The sequence below is a fragment of the Protopterus annectens genome, chromosome 2.part1 (genome assembly GCF_019279795.1).
Source record: "Protopterus annectens isolate FY-2018-M chromosome 2.part1, PAN1.0, whole genome shotgun sequence".
Taxonomy (NCBI): domain Eukaryota; kingdom Metazoa; phylum Chordata; order Ceratodontiformes; family Protopteridae; genus Protopterus; species Protopterus annectens.
The window spans coordinates 1,444,756,967-1,444,781,313 of NC_056729.1; the positions used below are offsets into that span (position 1 = coordinate 1,444,756,967).

Consider the following 24,347-nt stretch of genomic DNA (forward strand, 5'->3'; position numbering starts at 1 on the left):
GTTGATGTACTGTGTTTAAGGTGGAAACCATGTTGCGATGAGGTGAGGAGATTTTTGTGAATGAGATAGGACAGTAGTAGAGTATGTATACATTTTTTAAGGCTGTTAAAGATCGGTGAGAGAATAGCGATTGGTCTATAGTTAGAGGGTTCAACAGAGTTGCCACTTTTGTGCAGAGGAGTGGTATAGAAGTGTGAAGGCTGCCAGCCTAGCCAGAGAGAATTTTATACTTAATTCTGTCATTTGTAAATATGAATGTAAACTACAGGCTTGTTGTCTTAAATGTAAAGAACTAGTGTTACATGTGGAACTGGAAGTAAATATGACAACAGTGCACTCTACTGTAAGAAAGGTAAGTCAAGCATTTCATGACTGTCTTTGATGTTTACAATTAGGCTCTGGCCGGGCAAGGTGAAGGATTCCTGCCTATTGTTTTAAGGCTGAAGTTAATGACCATAATTTGCATGCATAAATGTCCTTTATTGCTCTGGTTTCTGCCTAGGTGTAAAAGAATGTAAATGCAGTTTCTGTTAGCCTGGGAACCTCAGGAAAGTGTGAAGAATGATGTAATGTAAATCAGAACTGCAATTTCAATTTAAACAGAGAGAACCAGAGAGGATTAGGCATTTTTGTCTTGACCATCCAACTCATCAGCACTCTGCCCTGTTGTCTTATGTAAGTTAACTTAGGCTTGTGTTTTCTCTTAGAAATAGCTAGGAATTAGAAAGATTAGACTAAGTGTTTTCCTGTGATGTCAGAACTGTACTTCTGAATTATTTTAAGTATTTCCCTGTGGTCTCTGAACTCTTAACTAGCATTGTGTAATAAGAAGTATTGTCTTGTGTTTTTATTAATTATTATTAAATAGTTTAAAACCTTTCAACTGTGGCTGTTTTGTATAGAGATAATTTAAGCTCTAGAGTACATTGCATATTTATAGTGATTACTGTACCAAGTCACTCCAATAAGCCTTGACTGTTTAGTTATACCACCAATTGGATAATAATATTGCACAGTAATAATTGGACACCCTTTTAAGGGCCTTTAAGTAGCTGTTAAATAGTAGTGGGCAGTGGGTGGTGGCAAGTGGTACTGTCGTTTAGTCTGGGTAAAAGGGACACAGCTGGAGAACCTTTGCCAGCCTCCCCAGGAGTGTCTGTGTGGTTGTATAAACTCTTCTCAAAGTGTGTGTGTGTGTGTGTGTGTGTGTGTGTGTGTGTGTGTGTGTGTGTGTGTGTGTGTGTGTGTGTGTGTGTGCGCGCGCTATTTGGGCAGGGACATGAAGCACTGGTTGGACAGAGAGGGTGCTGGAGGTTTTAGCTTGCCCACTAGGTTGAGATCTGGACCCTATAGCTGTGCTAGTGGGGAGTCTATTGGGGACCTGGAGAGCAAGGGAGCGACCAGCCCCAGACTGACTGTGATCTCTGTGTGCTCTTAAGGGAAGTTGCACTTTACTGTGTGTATTTGTTATCCTTTCTTCATATGTGAGATGCCCTCTCCGGTGTTAGTGGTGTGGATTGAGGCTCCTTGATTGCTGGGCCAGGGCACGGGCGTCACAAGAAGGATTTCCATATTTCTGGTGCGGTCGATTCTTGAATGGAGTGGTTGATTAAGGTAGATACAGGATATGCAATAGAGTCAACATTAATTTTCAGAAATTGAGGGGGGAGTTTATCAGTGGACAGAGAGCATGGTTTTAATTTAAGAAGCAGGGATTTGTTATGTTTAGTAGAAACAGGTCGCAAGATAAAAGGCTGAGAGACAGAGGAGCTTAGAGGTTAAGGGGGAGGTGAGGGTGACACAGAAGAGTTGGGATGAGCAGAATTACCAGAGAGTAGGAGTTTAGAGATGCTTTCTGGGAAGTGTTTGTTGAGTAAGTCTGCAGTTTCAGAGGGAGTGTGATAGTGGAAAGGTTAGGGATGGTAGGAGAAATTTCTGATTGTTTAACTGAGTTTCTTTACTAAGATCAGTAAAATGCAGTTGCTATCATTGCTCCATGCTGCAAGAACTGTGAGAAGCTTCTTTTTGAAAGTTTTGACAGGAAAACTTGCTGTTTTTCGGTAGAGGGGTGGCTATGATTATTTGAAGTCTTTTAGCACATCTACAACATTTTAAATGATTTTTTTTAGTCTAAATTGTTGTGTGGGTGCCATTTTGTTTGTGGAATTTTTCTCAAGTTTGTATTTAATTCCTTGTATAAGGTTTGGATTAATTGTTATTTGATATGTTTGAGTAGATTTACAACTTTTTTAACAGATTTCTTGTTTAAATCACAATTTTGGCACCAGTTTGTGTAATTTCTGACAGGAACTTTACTTAATATTATACTTAATTCCTGGTCTAAGGCTATTTTAGGCTGTTTCTATTTATATTAGGCTAACACAGCCTTTATTTATTTATACTAGTAGTCTGAGTGATGTGTTTCTTGTGCTTGGTGCTAGTTATTGAAGTCGCTGTCTTTTTCCACAGTACTGCTGTATTCAGTATAATTTTCCTATAGAAATAGACTTCAGTTTGCTATTTAGTATGAGCTTTGTGTGATTTGTCCATTTATTACTGGGTTGAACATTCCACCAATACTTTATATTGATCTGGCTAGTTTTTGCCCCTGTCTTGATGGATTTGGGTAGAGTTCCCCTTTGCCATTTTCCCCTTTTGCAACTGAAAAACAAAAGAATAAATTAAAGAATATGCCTCTGCCTGCGGCTTGTGACTCTGCAGTAGCCAAAGCTTTGGGCAGACTCTGACCACTTGCCTTCTGTTACCTCCAGGTCCCCTGATGTGGTCATAGTGTCACAACTGTGTGTGACACAAGGGTCAGACACATCCTCTGGGGCTGTACCAGTGCCTGCTTCAGATACGAGAAATCCAGACCCCTTAAGTGTAGGGGAAGTCAGGAGTGCATAGTCTTTTGCTGGTATTGATATTTTTCTCTTTGGGGGGGGGGTGTTCTCCCACTAGTGTAGTGTGTGCTAAAAAGAGACACAAAATCCACCAGGTGGTGGGACAGCAGTATTTTACTGGTTTCCTAAGTGAGATGTTGGTTATGGTCAGATCCATTGTTCAGACAGTTGATTAAGGGAGTGCATACCTGGGTTATGATTAACCCCAGTGCTTTCATTTCTGGTCATTCTGCCAAGGATCCACTTTTTTAGAGAGGATTCTGTGCCTGAGGACTTTGACATGTCCTTGTTGGATCAGCCGCTTTCTTCTGATGATGAACAGGTACCCAAACAGATGATGTTCATCGTGTTTCACAGTTGCAGTCATTACACTTGGGTTATCCTGCTGGCAGGCTACCTGCAGTCGGCCTGAATTCCAAAGTCTAGGTCCAGCATCGGTTGCTGTCGCCTCTTCCCTGCCGTCAGTGCGCCAGGGGTATAAAAGATGCAGCCGACGCCATTTTCTTCAGTCTTTCTTGTCGAGCGGTGCCTGAAGCAAAAGCAGTTCGCAAGTGCTGGTCGTCCGACTCCTGAAATTTTCAAATACGAATTTCAGATCCAAAGTCTTCATTAAAGCTAAGTACCCCATTGGGGAAACTTTTTTCGTGCTCCAGACCGATGTCAGAAAAAGTTAACAATTGTATTTCTTGTGGGAAGCAAATATCTCATAAGGATTTTCATTCTTACTGTATTCCTTGCCTAGGCCCTGATCACAACGTTGCTAGCTGTCGGTTTTGTGCTAGATTTAACCAACGCACTATTAAGCGTCAGTATGATTTTGCCTTTCATTACTTTGGCCAAAGATTCAATTATGTAATGCTGTCAGAACAGCCGACGACCGGAGTTTATAAAAAACGCAAGGAAAAAGAAAAGGACAGGCATCTGTGGGCCAAAACCGACGAGGCTTCCGCAAAACCAGTCGCCGGTTCGCCAGATCTCAGTGAGGTGCTTTCGCAGCCCCTGACACCTGCTACCTCAGAGCCACAGACTGCTGATGACTCCCACGTGGAGCCAGCTAGGCCTCTGGATACTCAAGGTATTGGACATTCAGAAACTATACCCTCAGGTGGGTCCGGAGCCGCTGTGCAGGCATTGGCTTCTGAGGGTGTTTTCAGACCTACACAATTATATGTAAAGCCTACTTCAGCTTCCAAAGCAAAGACTAAAGCAGTTTTAAAGACAAAGAAGCAAGAATAGCATTTTCCTGGACAGACTTCCATGCCTAAAAAACAGATGCTCAAAATGGCCGAAGACCTAATTACCTTGATCAGGGGTTCCCATCCCCCTCCTGATAAGCGATCTAGGCAAGAGATAGAATATGAATCTTCAGATCAGGTTTCCATTTCCTCTGACTCCTCTTCTGAACAAGAATACTCTCTTCCTCCTTACGAGGATTCTGATGCTGAAGAATCTATCCCTTCAGCCTCACCGCCTGATGATTATTCTTTTGGGGAAACCCTGCATACCATGAGAGAGCACTTCCACTGGGAGAGCCAAGACTACTCAGAATCTAAGAAAAGGCTTAGAGATTTTCTTTTACTACCCAGCACAGGCCTCTGGCTATTCCTCCTGTGTTAGACATTGTAGATGATGTATTTTCAGAGTCCGGACTTTCTCCTGACTCTCTACCTCCTGCCCCTGTTAAACCAGACAGATACTACAGGGTTCCAGATTCACATAAATTTCTTTATAAAAACCCTGCTGCTGACCCAGAAACTATTTCTCAGGGTCCCAAAGGGGTCAAGGCTTCTACTGCAGAAAACCCTATCCCCTCTGCTAAAGATTCAAGGGCACTGGACAGATGGGGAAAAAAGGTTTACACTTCTGCTACTTTGGCTGTGAGGGCTTTAAATTGTCAATTTCATATGCTTAAATATCAGCAATACTTAATGTCACTGCTAAAACAGAAAATGTTGTCAAATTCTGATTGTGCAGAAAATAAGGATATGCAGGATTTATAAGGGTATGCAGGATTTATTGCATGCAACTGAACAAGTGGGAAAGCATACATTGCAATGTGGTTTTGATTCTCTGGAAGCCTCTTGCAGGGCTGCAGTTACGGGTTCTGTCATTAGGAGGCATGCTTGGTTAAAGGAACAGAATCTGCCTGATCATGTTAAAGCAAAATTATTAGATGCTCCATTACAGCATGATATCTTATTTGATGTTAAAGCAGAGGAGGTGTTGAAGAAAATGGAGGACAAAGCGAAATTTATGCAGACAGTAAAGGATTTCTTACAGGTACAGCCACCCAGATTTAGCAGGAACTGGCCTAAAAAGAATTGGTCCTTTCCAGTGTCAGACAGGCCACAAAGAGGCAGATACAGATGCCCCAGAGAAAGATCCCAGCCCCAGGGCTCATACAGGCCTAAACAGTAGTGGGGTGCTTCTACCTCCAAAAGCGGAGAAAACAAATCACAGCCATACAGGAAACAGTCCCAATGACTTTCCTCTGCTAGCACCAAGCACTTATCTTTTGGCAGCCCCCTTAGGGGGAAAACTAGCACTTTTTTCTCAGAATTGGCACATGATCACCCAGGACAAATGGGTCTTGAATATAGTGTCCCAGGGCTACAGGTTCCACTTTCACACCCTGGCAAGGGCAAAAGGTATGCCAGACCTACCACACAATCAATGGGCAGAGGCACAAAAACAAGTTTCATCCCTCATGGACATGAGGGCCATTCAGCAAGTACCGCAGCAAGAGCAGGGACAAGGATTTTACTCAAGACTTTTCTTGGTACCCAGAAAAGACAAAGCCTGGAGACCAGTACTGGACCGGTCTATTCTAAACACATTTCTGGACGTTCCAAAATTCAAAATGTTGACTCTGCAGCAGCTCCTGCCCATGCTGGCCAAGAGGGCTTGGCTGGTAACGTTGGACCTAAAAGAGGCATACCTGCATATTCCAATTGGACAATCTTGCAGAAGATACCTCAGATTCAAAGCTGGCTCAATGCACTACCAATTCTCTGCACTGCCCTTTGGCTTATCTACTGCGCCCAGGGTCTTCACAAAATGCCTGGCACCAGTAATTGCATTTTGCAGACAAGGAGGAATTCAAATATATCCTTACTTGGACGATTGCCTTATTCAAGCAGAGAACAAGGACATTCTACTAAAGCATCTGGCGTTTGTAAAAAGATGACTAATTTGCCTAGGGTACACAGTAAACGAAAAGAAATAAAAAACTAGTACCCTCTCAAGAGATAATATTCCTGGGTGCAAGCTTACCAGATGGCTTATCTCACACCAGACAAAAAATGGCAACTGACTTCTTATTTCAAAATGTTGGCAACAAAGACCCAGTTATCTGCAAGAAAAATTCTGCAGGCCTTGGGCTTCATGGCATCCTGCATTCTGCTAATTCCATATGCCAGACTGCATATGAGGAAACTACAATGGTATCTAAAAAGTATTTGGACTCAACATTGTCACAGCCTGGAAACATTAATTACTCTCATTCCATGCCTGCAACAGGAGTTTCGATGGTGGGCACAGGCCTGTCACCACAACAAGGGACAGCCATTCACCCTACCCACAGCCAGGCAGATGCATCAGATTATGCCTGGGGTGTATTCAGGGAACATGGGCCACAAGCCAAAGGCACCTTCATATCAATCAAAAAGAGATGCTAGCTGTTCAGAATGCCCTGACAGCTTTCAATGATATACTCCATCCAGGACAACTACTGATAAGGACGGACAATACTACAGTCATGTGGTACATAAACAAGCAGGGAGACACACATTCCTACCCCCTCTGCAGACAAGCTATGACTTTGTGGGACACAGCATTGTCTTATCAAGTACACCTGCAAGCACAATTTCTGCCAGGAAAGAAAAATACGCTGGCAGATGAACTAAGCAGAAACCTCACAGATCCCCACAAGTGGAAACTGGATCCACAAGTCTTCAGCATGATAATAAAGAAATGGGGATGCCCAGACATAGATCTATTTGCCTCCCCTCACAATTGCCAACTACAGAGATTCTGCACAAGGACCTATCACAAGCAAACATGGTAAGTGGATGCTCTATCATTCAGCTGGAAAACCCCAACAATATATGCCTTTCCTCCCCTGCCTCTCCTCCCCAAGGTACTCCTAAAGGTCAGACAAGAGAAGCCAAAAATGATTCTGATTGCTCCAGACTGGCCCCGCCAGCACTGGTACCCAATTCTAAAGAGCTTGTCTCAAGGCCCAGCCTGGACATTGCCTCTAATTCCTCATTTACTGACCCAAAGAAACAATCAGATCCTGCACAGCCAACTCAGAACCCTAAATCTGGAAGCATGGCGGATAATGTAGCCATTCAGAACACACCTCTCTCTAAAGCAGTGATGGATGTTATTTTGGAGGCCAGGAGGCCCAGTACCAGGAAATCTTATGCAGAAAAATGGAAAAGATTCTATGCTTGGAACCAGGCACAAGGAATTGACACGTTTGTACCAAATATTCCTCAGATTTTACATTACCTAACTGAGATGCTGGACAAAGGCCTGTCCTTTTCATCAATTAAAATCCATGCCTCTGCCATTTCAGCTCATTACAATAAGGAACCACCAATTTTTTCACATCCGTTGCTAAGACAGTACCTCAGAGGAGCCAAAAACATAAGACCTCCAAGGAGAGCACCAATACCTGCATGGGACCTCAATTATGTCTTGGAAAAACTCACATTGCCGCCTTTTGAGCCAGCAACTACAGCTGAAATAAAAGTTCTTATCTTGGAAAACAGCTCTGCTCCTAGCAATAACCTCTGCAAGACGAGTCTCAGAGTTACAGGCACTCATGGCTGTGGAATCTTTTATCATTTTCCATCCAGACAGGGTTTCTCTGAGGACGAACCCGACATTTATGCCTAAGGTAATGTCCAGTGTGCCCCTTAACCAAACCATTCATTTGCCTACTTTTTATCCAAACCCGCAGAATAAGGGTGAGAGACTCCTGCATTCTTTGGACATACACAGACAGCTACACTTCTACTTGGACAGAACTAAGGCTTTCAGAAAGACTGAGCAACTCTTAGTAGCATACGCTGCAGGATCACAAGGAAAGGCTATCTCAAAGTAGACTATTTCAAAATTGATAGGCCACTGCTTTCGTTTCTGCTATTCACAACATGGCAAATCAGTGCCTAAGGGCATTAGGCCACATTCAACCAGAGCAGCAGCCACTTCAGCAGCCTTCCTCGGAGGAGTACCAACCAAAGACATTTTAGAGGCTGCAGCTTGGAGTTCAGTGCACACTTTTACCAAGCACTACCACTTATCTCTGTACTCTAAATCCAGAGCAGGCTTTGCCACTGCAGTTCTGCATGGCCTTATAGCCTCACCTAATCCTATTTAGACCCAGCCACCCAACCTCAGCTTTGGGATTCAACCCAAGTGTAATGACTGCAACAGTGAAACACGATGAACATACCTACCATAAATGTAGATGTTCGAGTGTATTCACTGTTGCAGTCCAGGTTACCCACCCACCATCCCCCTTTTCTTTGCTGGGACTTATCTGTACTTCTCTATCCTATACAACCTATGTAGTGTATTTGCTTGTAGATGAAGGAAATGTTTTTTTTGAGCATGCATACTTATTGACATAATTTTCAGCCTTCCAATTTGGGGGCACCTGACATCTGGGGCAAGAAAAACTGAAGAAAATGGTGTCAGCTGCATCTTTTATACCCCTGGTGCACTGACATCAGGGAAGAGGCGACAGCAACTGACGCCGGACCTAGACTTTGGAATTCAGGCCTTCTGCAGATAGCCTGCCAGCAGGATAACCCAAGTGTAATGACTGCAACAGTGAATACACTCGAACATCTACATTTATGGTAGGTACACAGCTGTACTTTTTCTGTTTTCCACATGTTAACTAGATTCAGAGATGTATTCAGCTTGGAGCAATGATCATCTGTCCCCGAGAATAACAGGGTTTATGATCTCTTGAAGGATGAGGCCTCAAGACATTAAGACCTTTCCTTCATTGATCCCAGCATCAGAAGATGTATTTAAGAAGGTTTGTAGTTCTCCTCTTGTTGTTCAGGCTTTTTCTAAGGCAATGATTAAGAATTTTAGGGTATACTTTGCCTTCCCTGGCCACCAAGCCCCTTTGTTTCTGGACCCTGATTCTATGTCCCCAGTGACTTTTACTAATAAGAAAACCATGTTGTCCTATAACCCAGTCCCTCAAGATAAACTTGGCAGGTGGCTAATCTCTCAGGGAAAGAAGCTGATACAGTCCAGCACAGTAGTTTTAAAATGTTTAACTACCAGTGTTTTATGTGGAAGTTTGGATTGAAATCCATGTACAAGTTAGACAAATTTGCTGCAGTGCTGCTTGCAGAGGAAAAGTTTATGTTAAAGGTATTGTTTTCAGTGTTTCTTAGGTTTCAGATGAACCTTGGGGGAGGGATGATTCTATTTCTAGAAAGGAAGTATTGACGGTGGTGATTAGGAGATGTGCTTGGTTGCACTCCTAGAATTTTTCTAATGAGTTAAAAATGATATTTTGAATGGTCCTTTTAGTCTGATTGTGTATTCAGTAGAACGGCTATTCAGATCCTGAAGTACTAAGATTGTAGAGGTAAATGGATGCAAAGGGTATTGGAAATATTTCATATTCCCAAGTTATCCTCATTTAAGTAAGATAACTTTAGGCAGCCTAACAAACAGAAATTCCAGCTGAACAAGAACCAAGGCAAGTAAGACAAATGACAGGATGGAACTCCTCAAAGCCAAACATGAAGGGTTCTTTTCCTAACAAAAGGATACCCCCTTGCAATTTATGACTATGCAGAGGTATGGTATCCATCTTTCTCATGTCCATGTCGGAGGCCTTGTCTTTCAAGTTAACACTTAGTAACTTGCTAATCTGTAAATAGTCTGCATCCAGGTGTTTTAAATCACTAGAGAAGGTCTCAGTCTTAATCTACCATCTAGGATTCAAGTTAAACCTCCAGAAGTCTTGTATGACACCCTTGAAAACAAGTCATATTTCTATGGTGATTAACTCCAACATGAGAATGGCCTTTCTGATTGAAGACAAGGTCTTGTAGTACCAGACATTGTTTCTGGAATTCTCCCAAGAGAATTCCTAAAAATTCTCCCAAGAGAATTCCTAAAACTTTTCCAACCAATGGCTTCCATGATTCTCATGCTTACCACTGTCCAGTCTTCACATGAGAAAAATTCAGGGGTATGGGTGAAATTGTTGAACCGAGTACCTTCATTCCCTGTCATCCCAGTTACCAGTACTGCTCTTCATCAGATGAGAATTACAGTGATAGAGAAAACAGCTGGTTGTCAATCAAGATTTCCTTTCCCCTCTTGGATGCCAGTACAGTTTATCCTGACAGATTTCATCCAACTTCACCTTGGGAGCAGTTTCAGTGGCAATGCAAGTGTAGGCCACTTGGGTGATCATAGACGCATGGAAACACATCATTGTTAAGGAGATGTTGGCATTGATACATGCCTTAAAAGCCACTGACCACCTTTGGCGTCTATGTCCCCTTCTGGCAGTTATGAACAACACCACAGGGGATGTACCTCAACAAACAAGGGTGTGTGTGATCTTAACCTCACACACCCTTGTTTGTTGAGGTACAAACAAGGGTGTGTGTGGTCTTAACCTCTTTGCCAGTTGGTAATGAAAGTTTGGGATTGGGCTCCTCAGTATTCTCTGACTCTTCAGGGGTCATACATCCTGTCAGAGCAGAATATCATGGCAGACAGATTAAGCTGACCCTGGACAGACGTGCACAAATGGAAGCTCAAGGCACTGGTGATGAGGGATCTAGTCATTAAGTGGAGAGCACATCAAATAGATCTGTTTACCTCCTTTCAAAGCAGACAACTGGAGAATTCTGTTTCAGATATCCTTACAGCCATGTTTGGAGGACAGATGTGTTCTTGTTCCCTTGAATGGGAATGTTCCTGTATGCACTTCTATCCTTTCCACTGAAAATTCAGAGAGAAATGCCAGAGATCATTGTGGTGACCACCTGTTGTATGCCCAGGCAATCTTGCTTCTCCATATTAATGGTATGGGCTAAGTCCATTTGCCGCAAACTTCTCACATGCTGGACCTGCTCACACAGTGTCAGGGGTAACTGGTGCTCCCTGATTTGGAGAAACTTCACTTGACAGTCATGTGAATGATCTAGTCTTGACTCTGTTAAAGCTCATGATGTTCATCGTGTTTCACTGTTGCAGTCATGACTGTAGGGTTCTCCCTTGCCGGCAGGCAGTCCTCGGTCGGCCAGAATCCCAAGCCATGCTCCCTGACGTCAGAGCGCCAGGAGTACAAAGCTGACAGCCGACGCCATGTTCTCCAGTCTTTCTTGCCGTGCGGTGATAGCAGTTCGCATTTGCCGGTCGGCTGACTCCTGGCAATTTTTTCTAAACGTACTTCAGTCCGAAGACGTTCTTCTCCTACTCAAAGCTAAGTACCCGTTAGAAACTTTTTCTTGCTCCAGTCCGATGTCAGAAAAAGTTAATAATTGTATTTCTTGTGGGAAGCAAATACCTCATAAGGATTTTCATTCTTACTGTATTCCTTGCTTAGGCCCTGACCACGATGTAGCTAGTTGTCGGTTTTGTGCTAGATTCAATCAACATACGATTAAACGAAGGTACGATTTTGCATTTCATTACTTCGGTAGGCGTTTTAATTACAAAATGTCGTCGGATTCGGTTCCGCCACGGAGTTCACAAACGACGCAAGGATAAAGACAGGCCTCCGAGGTCCAAATCGGACGATATTGTACAAGCGGAGCCAGCTTCGGGTTCGGCCGTCATCAGTGAGGTGCTTTTGCAGCCCCTGTCGTCGGCCATTTCAGAACCGATGGCCGAAACGGACTCCCACGAGGAGCCAACTAGGCCTTTGAATATTTCTGTTGCAGGACCTTCGGACAACGCTCCTTCGGATGGGTCCGGAGCCGCTGTGCAGGTACCGGCTTCCAAGGGGGTTTTCAGGCCTACTCATCTTCTGATAAAGGCAAAGCCAAAGGCAAAGACTCCTTCAAAATCAAAGACTACAGCCCAGGCCTGTTCTGATCCGGCACCCAAGTCTCAGAAACAATTACTTAAGATGGCGGAGGACTTACTTACTATGATTAGGGGTTCACATCCCCCTCCAGATAAAAGGCCAAGGCAGGAAGTGTATTATGACTCCTCTGATCAGGCTTCTGTTTCTTCAGTTTCTTCTTCTGACCAGGAATATTCTTTCCCTCCTTATGAGGATTCTGATGCTGAGGAATCCATTCCTTCAGCTTCTCCCCCTGAATATGTCTCTTTTGGGGAAACCTTACATGAAATGACGGAACATTTTCACTGGGAAGGGCAGGAGTACTCGGAATCTAAGAAAAGACTTAGGAATTTTCTTCTTCTCCCCCAACATAGACCCCTGGCTATCCCCCCTATTTTGGATATTGTGGATGATGCTTTTTCGGAGGCTAACTTAACTCCTGACTCTCTTCCTCCTGCTCCTGTTAAGCCAGACAGATATTAAAAGGGTTCCTGATTCCCACCAGTTTTTATACAAGAATCCTACTGCTGATCCTGAAACCATTTCTCAGGGCCCTAAGGGGGGTTAAGGCCGTTACTGCTAAAAAACCCATTCCCACTGAGGAGGATTCCAGATCTTTAGCAAGATGGGGCAAAAAAGTGTACACTTCTGCTACTTTATCTATTAGGGCTTTAAATTGTCAATTTCATATGCTGAAGTACCAGCAATTTCTTCTGTCTGTTTTGAAACAAAAGCTAACTTCCATTTCCGCCTGTGCAGATGATAAGGAATTACATGATTTAATGCATGCCACTGAACAAGTTGGGAAGCATGGTTTACACTGTGGATTTGATGCCTTGGAGGCTTCTTGTAGGGCTGCTGCCTCTGGTACAGTCATTAGAAGGCATGCTTGGTTAAAGGAACAAAACTTGCCAGATCAAGTAAAAGCTAAGTTATTGGATGCTCTGTTGACCATAATGTTTTGTTTGGACCTAAGGCTGAAGAGGTGATTAAGAAGATGGAGGACAAGGCAAAATCCATGCAAACGGTTAAAGATTTCTTACAAGTACAGCCACCCAGATTCAGTAGGAATTGGCCTACTAAAAATTGGTCCTTTCCCAATTCAGATAGGCCTCAGAGGGGTAGATACAGACGCTCCCGAGGAAGGCCTCAAAGCATAAGCCTCTTATAGACCAAGACAGTGGGCTGCTTCCACCCCTAGGGGAGGAGGACAGGTCGCAAGCTCATAGAAAACAGGCTCAATGACTCCCTCGGTTGGTCTGCAGGAACTTCTTGCCTGGAAGCCCCTCTCGGAGGAAAACTTTCTCTTTTTCACCGTGGACTCATATAACCCAAGACAAGTGGGTTCTGGATGTGGTTTCGAGAGGTTACAAATTCCATTTTCATACCCTACCAAGACCAAGCGGATGGCCGGATCTTCCAAAACATCAATGGTTAGAGGCCTTAAACCAGGTGGAAACTCTCTTGGCTATGAAAGCCATAGAACTTGTTCCACTTTCAGAGATGGGACGAGGTTTTTACTCAAGGCTCTTTCTAGTCCCCAGAAAGCAAAATTCATGGAGACCCATTCTGGATCTGTCAGTCTTGAATACTTTTCTCGGAATACCAAAATTCAAGATGCTTACTCTGCAGCAGCTACTTCCAATGCTGACCAAAAATGCAAAATGCATGGATGGTAACTCTGGATTTAAGGGAGGCATATTTACACATTCCCATCAGGCAGGAATGCAGAAAATACCTCAGGTTCAAGGCCGGATCGAGGCACTATCAGTTCTCTGCACTGCCCTTTGGATTGTCTACTGCGCCCAGGGTCTTCACCAAATGCCTGGCTCCAGTAGTAGCTTATTGCAGACTCAAGGGAATTCAAATTTACCCTTATCTGGACGACTGTCTTATTCAGGCAGACAGCAAGGATGTCTTACTCCAGCATCTAGAATTTGTTCAAAATCTTCTCAAGTTCCTGGGATTCACTGTAAACATAAAAAAGTCAAATTTGATACCCTCACAACAGATAACCTTTCTGGGTGCTCTTCTAAACACAACAACCCAGATGGCATTTCTGACATCCGAAAAACTATTACAGCTGGCTTCAACTTTCAAAACCTTGGCAACTTTAACTCTGCTATCTGCAAGGAAATTCCTGCAGACTTTGGGTTACATGGCCTCCTGCATCCTTCTCGTACCATATGCAAGACTACATATGAGAAAAATACAGTGGTACCTAAAAAGTGTATGGTCTCAGCATTGCCACAGTTTAGACATACAGATCACTGTCCTACCTTGTCTTCAAAAGGAATTCCTTTGGTGGTCCAAGGCATGTACTCTAAACATAGGAAAACCTTTCAGTCTGCCTCCAGCCACTCAGATCCTAACCACGGACGCTTCAGATTATGTATGGGGAGCCCATTTTCAGGGCAACTGTCTGCAGGGCCTTTGGACAAAGGATCAGAAGCACCTGCATATCAATTTAAAGGAAATGTTAGCCGTTCAGAACGCTCTATGGGCTTTCAGGAATCTCCTACAACCAGGACAGCTACTGATACGGACAGACAACACCACAGTTATGTGGTACATCATAAACAAGCAAGGGGGATCTCATTCCTATCCCCTTTGCAGACTAGCCATGAATCTATGGAACACAGTTCTAGCTTGCAAACTGGACCTTCAAGCTCAGTTTCTTCCAGGGAAGCAAAACTTCCTGGCAGACAGTCTGAGCAGAAACCTGTCGGACCCACACGAATGGATGCTGGATACCGAAATATACAGGATGATTACAGCAGTCTGGGGATGTCCTCACATAGACCTCTTTGCATCCCACCTCAATCATCAACTACAGATTTTTTGCACCAGGGCATTCCACGAACTAGCTTGGAAAGTGGATGCACTATCATTCAGTTGGAGAAACCTCTCGGGGTATGCCTTCCCGCCTCTACCTCTTCTTCCACGGGTGTTATTAAAGATCAAACAGGACAAGCCCAAGATGATAATTTTGCTGGCCCCAAATTGGCCTTGACAGTTTTGGTACCCAACACTGAAAAACCTTTGTCTGGAGCCCCCTTGGGTATTACCACAGATTCCGAACCTTCTGTCCCAACACCAGGGTCAGGTTCTGCACTCCCATGTCCAAACTCTCAGCCTGGTGGCCTGGTTAATCCAGGGTCTTTGATTCATTCTCTTCTACCCAAGCAGGTTATGGATGTCATTTTAGAAGCCAGACGTCCTAGCACTAGAAAATCTTATGCAGGAAAATGGAAAAGATTTTGCTCCTGGATGCAGGCTCAGGATTCAGATCCTCTTATTCCAAACATTCCTCTGATTTTGCGTTACCTGACGGACCTCTTACATAAGGGTCTCTCTTTCTCTTCCATAAAGATCCATGCCTCTGCTATTTCTGCTCATTATAATACAGACCCTCCAATCTTTTCCCATCAGCTCATGAGACAGTTTCTCAGAGGAGCTAAGAACTTAAGCCCCCTAGATCTCCTCCCATTCCTGCTTGGGATCTCAACTATGTTTTGGAAAAACTCACCTTACCTCATTTTGAGCCTGCTGCCACATCTGACATCAAGTTTTTATCTTGGAAGACCGCCATCCTGTTATCTCTTACCTCTGCCAGGAGAGTTTCGGAGTTGCAAGCTCTCATGGCTGTGGAACCTTATATTATTTTTCATCAAGACAGGGTGTCTTTGATGACTAATCCTACTTTCATGCCTAAGGTGGTTTCCAAAGTGGCTTTAAATCAAAGTATTCACTTGCCAACTTTTTTTCCCCAGTCCTCAAAATAAGGGGAAAAGGATCTTGCATTCCTTGGATGTACACATTCAACTATGTTTTTACCTGGACAGAACCAAGGACATTAGGAAATCAGAGCAATTGTTTGTTTCTTATGCTTCAATTTCCCAAGGTAAAGCCATTTCAAAACAGACCATTTCTAAATGGATTGCTCATGGAATCAGATTTTGCTATTCACACCATGGAAAGCAAATCCCAGGAAGTATAAGGACTCACTCTACCAGAGCTGCTGCCACTTCAGCTGCCTTCCTTAGGGGAGTTCCTACCAAAGCACTGCACACTTCAGGGAATCCAAATTTATCCATACCTGGACGACTGCCTGATACAAGCGGACAACCAAAACAAGCTGACACAAGACTTACAAAGAGTCATTTGCTTACTACAAGCCCTGGGATACACAGTCAACTTAAAAAAGTCAACAAGAACATTCTTGGGTGCAGAATTGGACACAGTAAAACAGATGGCATACCTAACTGCAGAAAAACAAGAACAACTTCCTCTTTACTTCTTGGCATTAACAAAGCAGAACAAACTAACAGCAAGAAAAGTACTGCAGGCCTTGGGCTTCATGGCATCCTGCATAATCCTAGTTCCCCATGCCAGACTGCATATGAGAAAGCTACAGTGGTATCTAAAGAATCTATGGTCTCAACACAGACACAGCTTAGAAGCCGAACTACCACTGATCCCATGCCTGAAACGAGTTCCTATGGTGGGCTCAGGCATGCCGGTCAAATCCAGGTTTGTCCTTCCACAGCATTCAACCAAGCCAGACCATCACAACGGACGCCTCAGACCTCGGTTGGGGGGCCCACATGCTGGACAAGTGCATCCAAGGCTTATGGACTCCAGATCAGCTGCACCTGCACATAAACCAAAAAGAAATGCTGGCAGTAAAACTAGCAATCCAGAATTTCAGACCATTCCTCAAAGAAGGCCAATTGATGATAAGGACAGACAACACCACAGTCATGTGGTACATCAACAAACAGGGAGGCACTCATTCTTACCCCCTATGCCGAATGGCTCTGGACCTATGGAATATGGCTCTGAGTTACAACATTCAGTTACAGGCAATATTTGTACCGGGAAAAGAAAACATCCTAGCAGACATGTTAACTACCTCGGATGCTCACGAATGGATGCTACACCCGGACATCTTCAAGACCATCACAAAGAAATGGGGAATGCCACAGATAGACCTATTCGCATCCCCACTCAATCACCAGCTCAAGAAATTCTGCACAAGGACATACCACCCACTTGCTTGGAAGGTGGACTCCCTATCCTTCAGTTGGAAAGGCCTGACAGCATATGCATTTCCACCTCTTCCTTTGATGCACAAGGTACTATTGAAAATCAAAGAGGAACGTCCAAGGATAATTCTGATAGCTCCAAATTGGCCAAGACAACATTGGTATCCATTACTGAGGAGCATGTCTCGGGGGGAAACGTGGTCACTACCCCTGATTCCCTTGATGTTAACTCAGAGCAACTACAACATATTGCATCCAAACCTGAACACTCTGCAACTGGCTGCCTGGAACATTACATAAGAGCAACTAACCCAGATTTATCCCAAAGGGTTAAAGACATTATCCTTGAGGCCCGCAGACCTTCAACAAGAAGGAACTATGCAGGAAAATGGAAAAGGTTTGTCATTTAGAGTACTGAAAGAGGGAAAGATGTGTCAAAGGTAGATATTGCCAACATCCTGGAGTATTTGGCAGAGCTTCTCCATACAGGCCTGTCCTACTCCTCCATCAAGATACATGCGTCAGCTATTTCTGCAGAATACAGCTTTGATCCCCCTGTCTTCTCACATCCTCTACTCAGGCAGTTTCTGAGGGGAATCAAGAATGTAAAACCTCCAAGGAAACTACCATTACCAGCATGGGACTTGAACTTTGTGCTAGAAAAATTGACACTCCCTCCATTCGAACCAGCAGCAACAGCAGATCTACAACACCTATCCTGGAAAACTGCTTTCCTGCTGGCAATTACTTCAGCAAGAAGGGTTTCGGAACTACAGGCTTTAATGGCAGTACAACCCTTCCTAATCTTCCATCAAGATAGAGTGTCCATGAGAACTAATCCTACATTTATGCCTAAGGTGGTATCCAGAGTGTCTCTAAACCAGGCAATCCACCTACCTACCTTCTTTTCCCAATCCACAAAATAGGGGAAAGACTGCTGCATACCTTGGATGTACATAGACAGTTGCGCTACTACCTGGACAGAACCAAGGGCAATAGAAAACTGACCAGCTTCTAGTAGCATATGCAGCAGGAAGGGAAGGAAAAGCAATTTCAAAACAGACAATCTCCAAGTGGATAGGAAATTGCATAAGATTCTGTTACTCCTACCATGGAAAGCAAATTCCACAGAACATAAGGCCTCATTCTACAAGGGCTACAGCCACTACCACAGCTTTCTTACGAGGAGTGGCTACCAAGGACATTATAGAGGCTGCTACTTGGACCTCCGTGCATACATTTGCCAAGCATTATAACTTACCTCTATACTCTAGATCCCGAGCAGGGTTTGCCACTAACTTGATCCTAACTACACCATAATTCCTTTTTCCTCCTCCCCTAGTTTGGCTATGGTATTCTTCCCATTTGTTAGGACTGCAGATGCATCCTTGAAGGACATATTACAGTTTTGTACCTACCATAAATGTAGATGTCCGAACAGGATAGCATCTGCAGTAAGGATTACCCACCCTCCTTCCCCTCTGTGGTATTCCTAGGATATTTGCCCACCTAATAGCTAGCTGGGGGGGGATTTCTTATGGTGTATTTGTTTGTATATATGTACATACATATCTATTTTTTGTGTTTGCCTTCTACTTTTTGGAAACATTGGCATTTATCCAAATATTTAGCTTTCCAAGAGGGCAACTGGCATCTGGGGCAAGAAACACTGAGGAAAATGGCGTCGGCTGATGCCTTTATACCCGAAGACCAGCAGTGATGACGTCGGGTGAAGTGCGACACCAGCCGAGGCCAGACCCAGACTTTGGAATCCGGCCGACCGAAGGGCTGCCTGATGACAGGACAACCCATTTGTTAGGACTGCAGATGCTATCCTGTTCGGACATCTACATTTATGGTAGGTACAAAACTGTACTTTTACACTGTGGATTTGATGCCTTGGAGGCTTCTTGTAGGGCTGCTGCCTCTGGTACAGTCATTAGAAGGCATGCTTGGTTAAAGGAACAAAACTTGCCAGATCTAGTAAAAGCTAAGTTATTGGATGCTCCTGTTGAGCATAATGTTTTGTTTGGACCTAAGGCTGAAGAGGTGATTAAGAAGATGGAGGACAAGGCAAAATCCATGCAAACGGTTAAAGATTTCTTACAAGTACAGCCACCCAGATTCAGTAGGAATTGGCCTACTAAAAATTGGTCCTTTCCCAATTCAGACAGGCCTCAGAGGGGTAGATACAGACGCTCCCGAGGAAGGCCTCAAACGCAAGCCTCTTATAGACCAAGACAGTGGGCTGCTTCCACCCCTAGGGGAGGAGAGGACAGGTTGCAAGCTCATAGAAAACAGGCTCAATGACTCCCTCGGTTGGTCTGCAGGAACTTCTTGCCTGGAAGCCCCTCTCGGAGGAAAACTTTCTCTTTTCAAAATTGGACTCATATAACCCAAGACAAGTGGGTTCTGGATGTGGTTTCGAGAGGTTACAAATTCCATTTTCATACCCTACCAAGACCAAGCGGATGGCCGGATCTTCCAAAACATCAATGGTTAGAGGCCTTAAACCAGGTGGAAACTCTCTTGGCTATGAAAGCCATAGAACTTGTTCCACTTTCAGAGATGGGACGAGGTTTTTACTCAAGGCTCTTTCTAGTCCCCAGAAAGCAAAATTCATGGAGACCCATTCTGGGTCTGTCAGTCTTGAATACTTTTCTCTAAATACCAAAATTCAAGATGCTTACTCTGCAGCAGCTACTTCCAATGCTGACCAAAAATGCATGGATGGTAACTCTGGATTTAAGGGAGGCATATTTACACATTCCCATCAGGCAGGAATGCAGAAAATACCTCAGGTTCAAGGCCGGATCGAGGCACTATCAATTCTCTGCACTGCCCTTTGGATTGTCTACTGCGCACAGGGTCTTCACCAAATGCCTGGCTCCAGTAGTAGCTTATTGCAGACTCAAGGGAATTCAAATTTACCCTTATCTGGACGACTATCTTATTCAGGCAGACAGCAAGGATGTCTTACTCCAGCATCTAGAATTTGTTCAAAATCTTCTCAAGTTCCTGGGATTCACTGCAAACATAAAAAAGTCAAATTTGATACCCTCACAACAGATAACCTTTCTGGGTGCTCTTCTAAACACAACAACCCAGATGGCATTTCTGACATCCGAAAAACTATTACACCTGGCTTCAACTTTCAAAACCTTGGCAACTTTAACTCTGCTATCTGCAAGGAAATTCCTGGAGACTTTGGGTTACATGTCCTCCTGCATCCTTCTCGTACCATATGCAAGACTACATATGAGAAAAATACAGTGGTACCTAAAAAGTGTATGGTCTCAGCATTGCCACAGTTTAGACATACAGATCACTGTCCTACCTTGTCTTCAAAAGGAATTCCTTTGGTGGTCCAAGGCATGTACTCTAAACATAGGAAAACCTTTCAGTCTGCCTCCAGCCACTCAGATCCTAACCACGGACGCTTCAGATTATGTATGGGGAGCCCATTTTCAGGGCAACTGTCTGCAGGGCCTTTGGACAAAGGATCAGAAGCACCTGCATATCAATTTAAAGGAAATGTTAGCCGTTCAGAACGCTCTATGGGCTTTCAGGAATCTTCTACAACCAGGACAGCTACTGATACGGACAGACAACACCACAGTTATGTGGTACATAAACAAGCAAGGGGGATCTCATTCCTATCCCCTTTGCAGACTAGCCATGAATCTATGGAACACAGTTCTAGCTTGCAAACTGGACCTTCAAGCTCAGTTTCTTCCAGGGAAGTAAAACTTCCTGGCAGACAGTCTGAGCAGAAACCTGTCGGACCCACACGAATGGATGCTGGATACCGAAATATACAGGATGATTACAGCAGTCTGGGGATGTCCTCACATAGACCTCTTTGCATCCCACCTCAATCATCAACTACAGATTTTTTGCACCAGGACATTCCACGAACTAGCTTGGAAAGTGGATGCACTATCATTCAGTTGGAGAAACCTCTCGGGGTATGCCTTCCCGCCTCTACCTCTTCTTCCACGGGTGTTATTAAAGATCAAACAGGACAAGCCCAAGATGATAATTTTGCTGGCCCCAAATTGGCCTCGACAGTTTTGGTACCCAACACTGAAAAACCTTTGTCTGGAGCCCCCTTGGGTATTACCACAGATTCCGAACCTTCTGTCCCAACACCAGGGTCAGGTTCTGCACTCCCATGTCCAAACTCTCAGCCTGGTGGCCTGGTTAATCCAGGGTCTTTGATTCATTCTCTTCTACCCAAGCAGGTTATGGATGTCATTTTAGAAGCCAGACGTCCTAGCACTAGAAAATCTTATGCAGGAAAATGGAAAAGATTTTGCTCCTGGATGCAGGCTCAGGATTCAGATCCTCTTATTCCAAACATTCCTCTGATTTTACGTTACCTGACGGACCTCTTACATAAGGGTCTCTCTTTCTCTTCCATAAAGATCCATGCCTCTGCTATTTCTGCTCATTATAATACAGACCCTCCAATCTTTTCCCATCAGCTCATGAGACAGTTTCTCAGAGGAGCTAAGAACTTAAGCCCCCTAGATCTCCTCCCATTCCTGCTTGGGATCTCAACTATGTTTTGGAAAAACTCACCTTACCTCCTTTTGAGCCTGCTGCCACATCTGACATCAAGTTTTTATCTTGGAAGACCGCCATCCTGTTAGCTCTTACCTCTGCCAGGAGAGTTTCTGAGTTGCAAGCTCTCATGGCTGTGGAACCTTATATTATTTTTCATCAAGACAGGGTGTCTTTGAGGACTAATCCTACTTTCATGTCTAAGGTGGTTTCCAAAGTGGCTTTAAATCAAAGTATTCACTTGCCAACTTTTTCCCCAGTCCTCAAAATAAGGGGGAAAGGATCTTGCATTCCTTGGATGTACACATTCAACTATGTTTTTACCTGGACAGAACCAAGGACATTAGGAAATCAGAGCAATTGTTTGTTTCTTATGCTTCAAGTTCCCAAGGTAAAGCCATTTCAAAACAGACCATTTCTAAATGGATTGCTCATGGAATCAGATTTTGCTATTCACACCATGGAAAGCAAATCCCAGGAAGTATAAGGACTCGCTCTACCAGAGCTGCTGCCACTTCAGCTGCCTTCCTTAGGGGAGTTCCTACCAAAGACATATCGGAAGCTGCTACTTGGAGTTCAGTGCATACTTTTTCCAAGCACTGCAATCTTCCTCTCTACTCTAAGTCTAGGGCAGGCTTTGCTTCTGCTGTCTTGCAGGGCCTTTTAGCCGCCCCCTCTACTTTATGACCACCTCCCTTTTATTCTGCTTTGGGATTCAACCCTACAGTCATGACTGCAACAGTGAAACACGATGAACATAGTACAGTTGTGTACACTTAGCATAAATGTAGATGTTCGAGTGTCTTCACTGTTGCAGTCTGGGTTACCTACCCTCCTGTCCCCTCTCATTTTTTCTTTTGTGTGGCTCCCTTCTTCACCCTTCTTTTGAGGTGTATTTGCAAAGGGTATGGGATCTTACTCATTTTGGAACACCTGACATCTGGAGCAAGAAAAACTGGAGAACATGGCATCGGCTGTCAGCTTTGTACTCCTGGCGCTCAGACGTCAGGGAGCATGGCTGAGCAGCCGACACCAGACCCAGACTTTGGGATTCTGGCCGACCGAGGACTGCCTGCCGGCAAGGGAGAACCCTACAGTCATGACTGCAACAGTGAAGACACTCGAACATCTACGTTTATGGTAAGTGTACACAACTGTACTTTTCATGAGGATGTGCAGCACGTGTTAAACAAGGCCAGAAAACCTGCTGCTATTACAAATGGATGAAGTTTTCTAAGTGGTGCCTAAATGAAAACAGAGGATCCATTGAGGTTCATATCCCCCTGGTCTTGAAATAGTTGTGAGAGCTACTTCAGGATGGCTTATAGTATGCATCCATTAAGGTGCATTTAGCTGCCATCTGTGTTTAGCTGCCAACAGGTCCCCCTTTCCTCTTCTTTTTTGGTAATAAATTTCAGGGAAGGAGTATTGCATAGGAGACTTCCTCACAAACAAATTCCTGCTTCATTGGAACTCAATTATATTGTTGAAAAATTGACTTTACCACCCTTTGAACCAGCAGCTCATAATGATCTCAACTTCTTAACATTGAAAACTGTTTTGCTTATTGCACTGCAAGGCAAGATTTTGAGCTGCAAGCTCTTGTGGTGGGACAACCTTACTTAGTTTTTCACAGGGATAGCGTTATGTTACACACTAATCCTTCTCTTTTGCAAAAAGTTGTTTCAGAATTCACTCTGTTAGTTTTTTAATCTCCTTGTGTTTTTTTTTTTTTTCCAAAGCCTAAGAGTAAATGAGAGAGGATACTTCATACGTTGGACATGGATAGACAGCTCAGGTACTACCTTGACAAAACAAAGCCCTTTAGGAAGGCCAAAAGGCTTTTTATTTCCTACAAAGGAGCAAAGAAGGGTCAACTGGTCTATAAGCAAACCATTGCATAGTGGTTGTCCTCTGGTATCGTTTTATGTTACACCCAGCATGGCAAAGCGACTCCAGGCAAGGTAAAGGCATATCCCACCATGGGTCTTTTCTTCTTCTGTGGCATATTAGAAAGGAGTGGACTCCAGAAGTATTCTAGAGGTGCCAACTTGGTCCTCTATCCATACCTTCATGCAATCCTACAGACAGGATGCTTTTTCTAGAACCAGATAAGGCTTCACAAGGACCTTTCTCCTGGTGCTGCTAGACCCTTATCCTTCATCCTTCCAGCTTTGGGAATCTATACATATGCCAGTAAGGCAGTGTGTTTGTTGAACATAATACAGTTGTATAAGTGGCACTTATCTGTAGCAGTAGATGTTCATAGAACCCACTGCCTTATCTCAGTACCCTCCCACTATCACCTTTTGTTGAGTGTATATAGTTGGTTGTTGAAGTTGCTGTTGTGTTTTTGTTCAAAAAACTTTGTTTGTGTGGCATTTGGTATTGGAACAGTAGGTGTTTACATTGTGTTCTCATCTGTTCTTCCTGTTGGACCATGGAAAACTGAAAGGGTCCTATCTTTGAGTGTGTAGGGCTGTCTTGGTCCTGCCAGGTGATTTAATTGATCCTTCTCACTCATAGACAGGTAGTGGGAAGAGTTTTGAGCTTTGACAGACTGCCAGAGGGAGGGTATAGCAGGACACTACTACCCATATTTCAGTAAGGCAGTATGTTCTTTGAACATCTGCTGTTACTAGTAAGAGGACCTTACCATACCCCTCAACTTCTTAGCGCAGAACATCTGTGCAAAGCCAAAAGTAATGGGGGGACACATTTCTATTGTTGTCAAATAGTGTACATGTGCTTCCTTCTTAA

General features: G+C 43.9%; 1 protein-coding gene across 4 annotated transcripts in view; it reads left to right on the forward strand.

Annotated features, from left to right (window-relative positions):
- HTT (huntingtin) overlaps nucleotides 1-24,347 on the forward strand; it is a 4,811,037-nt gene that overhangs the window by 1,853,597 nt on the left and 2,933,093 nt on the right. The gene's annotated exons all lie outside the window — the stretch shown is intronic.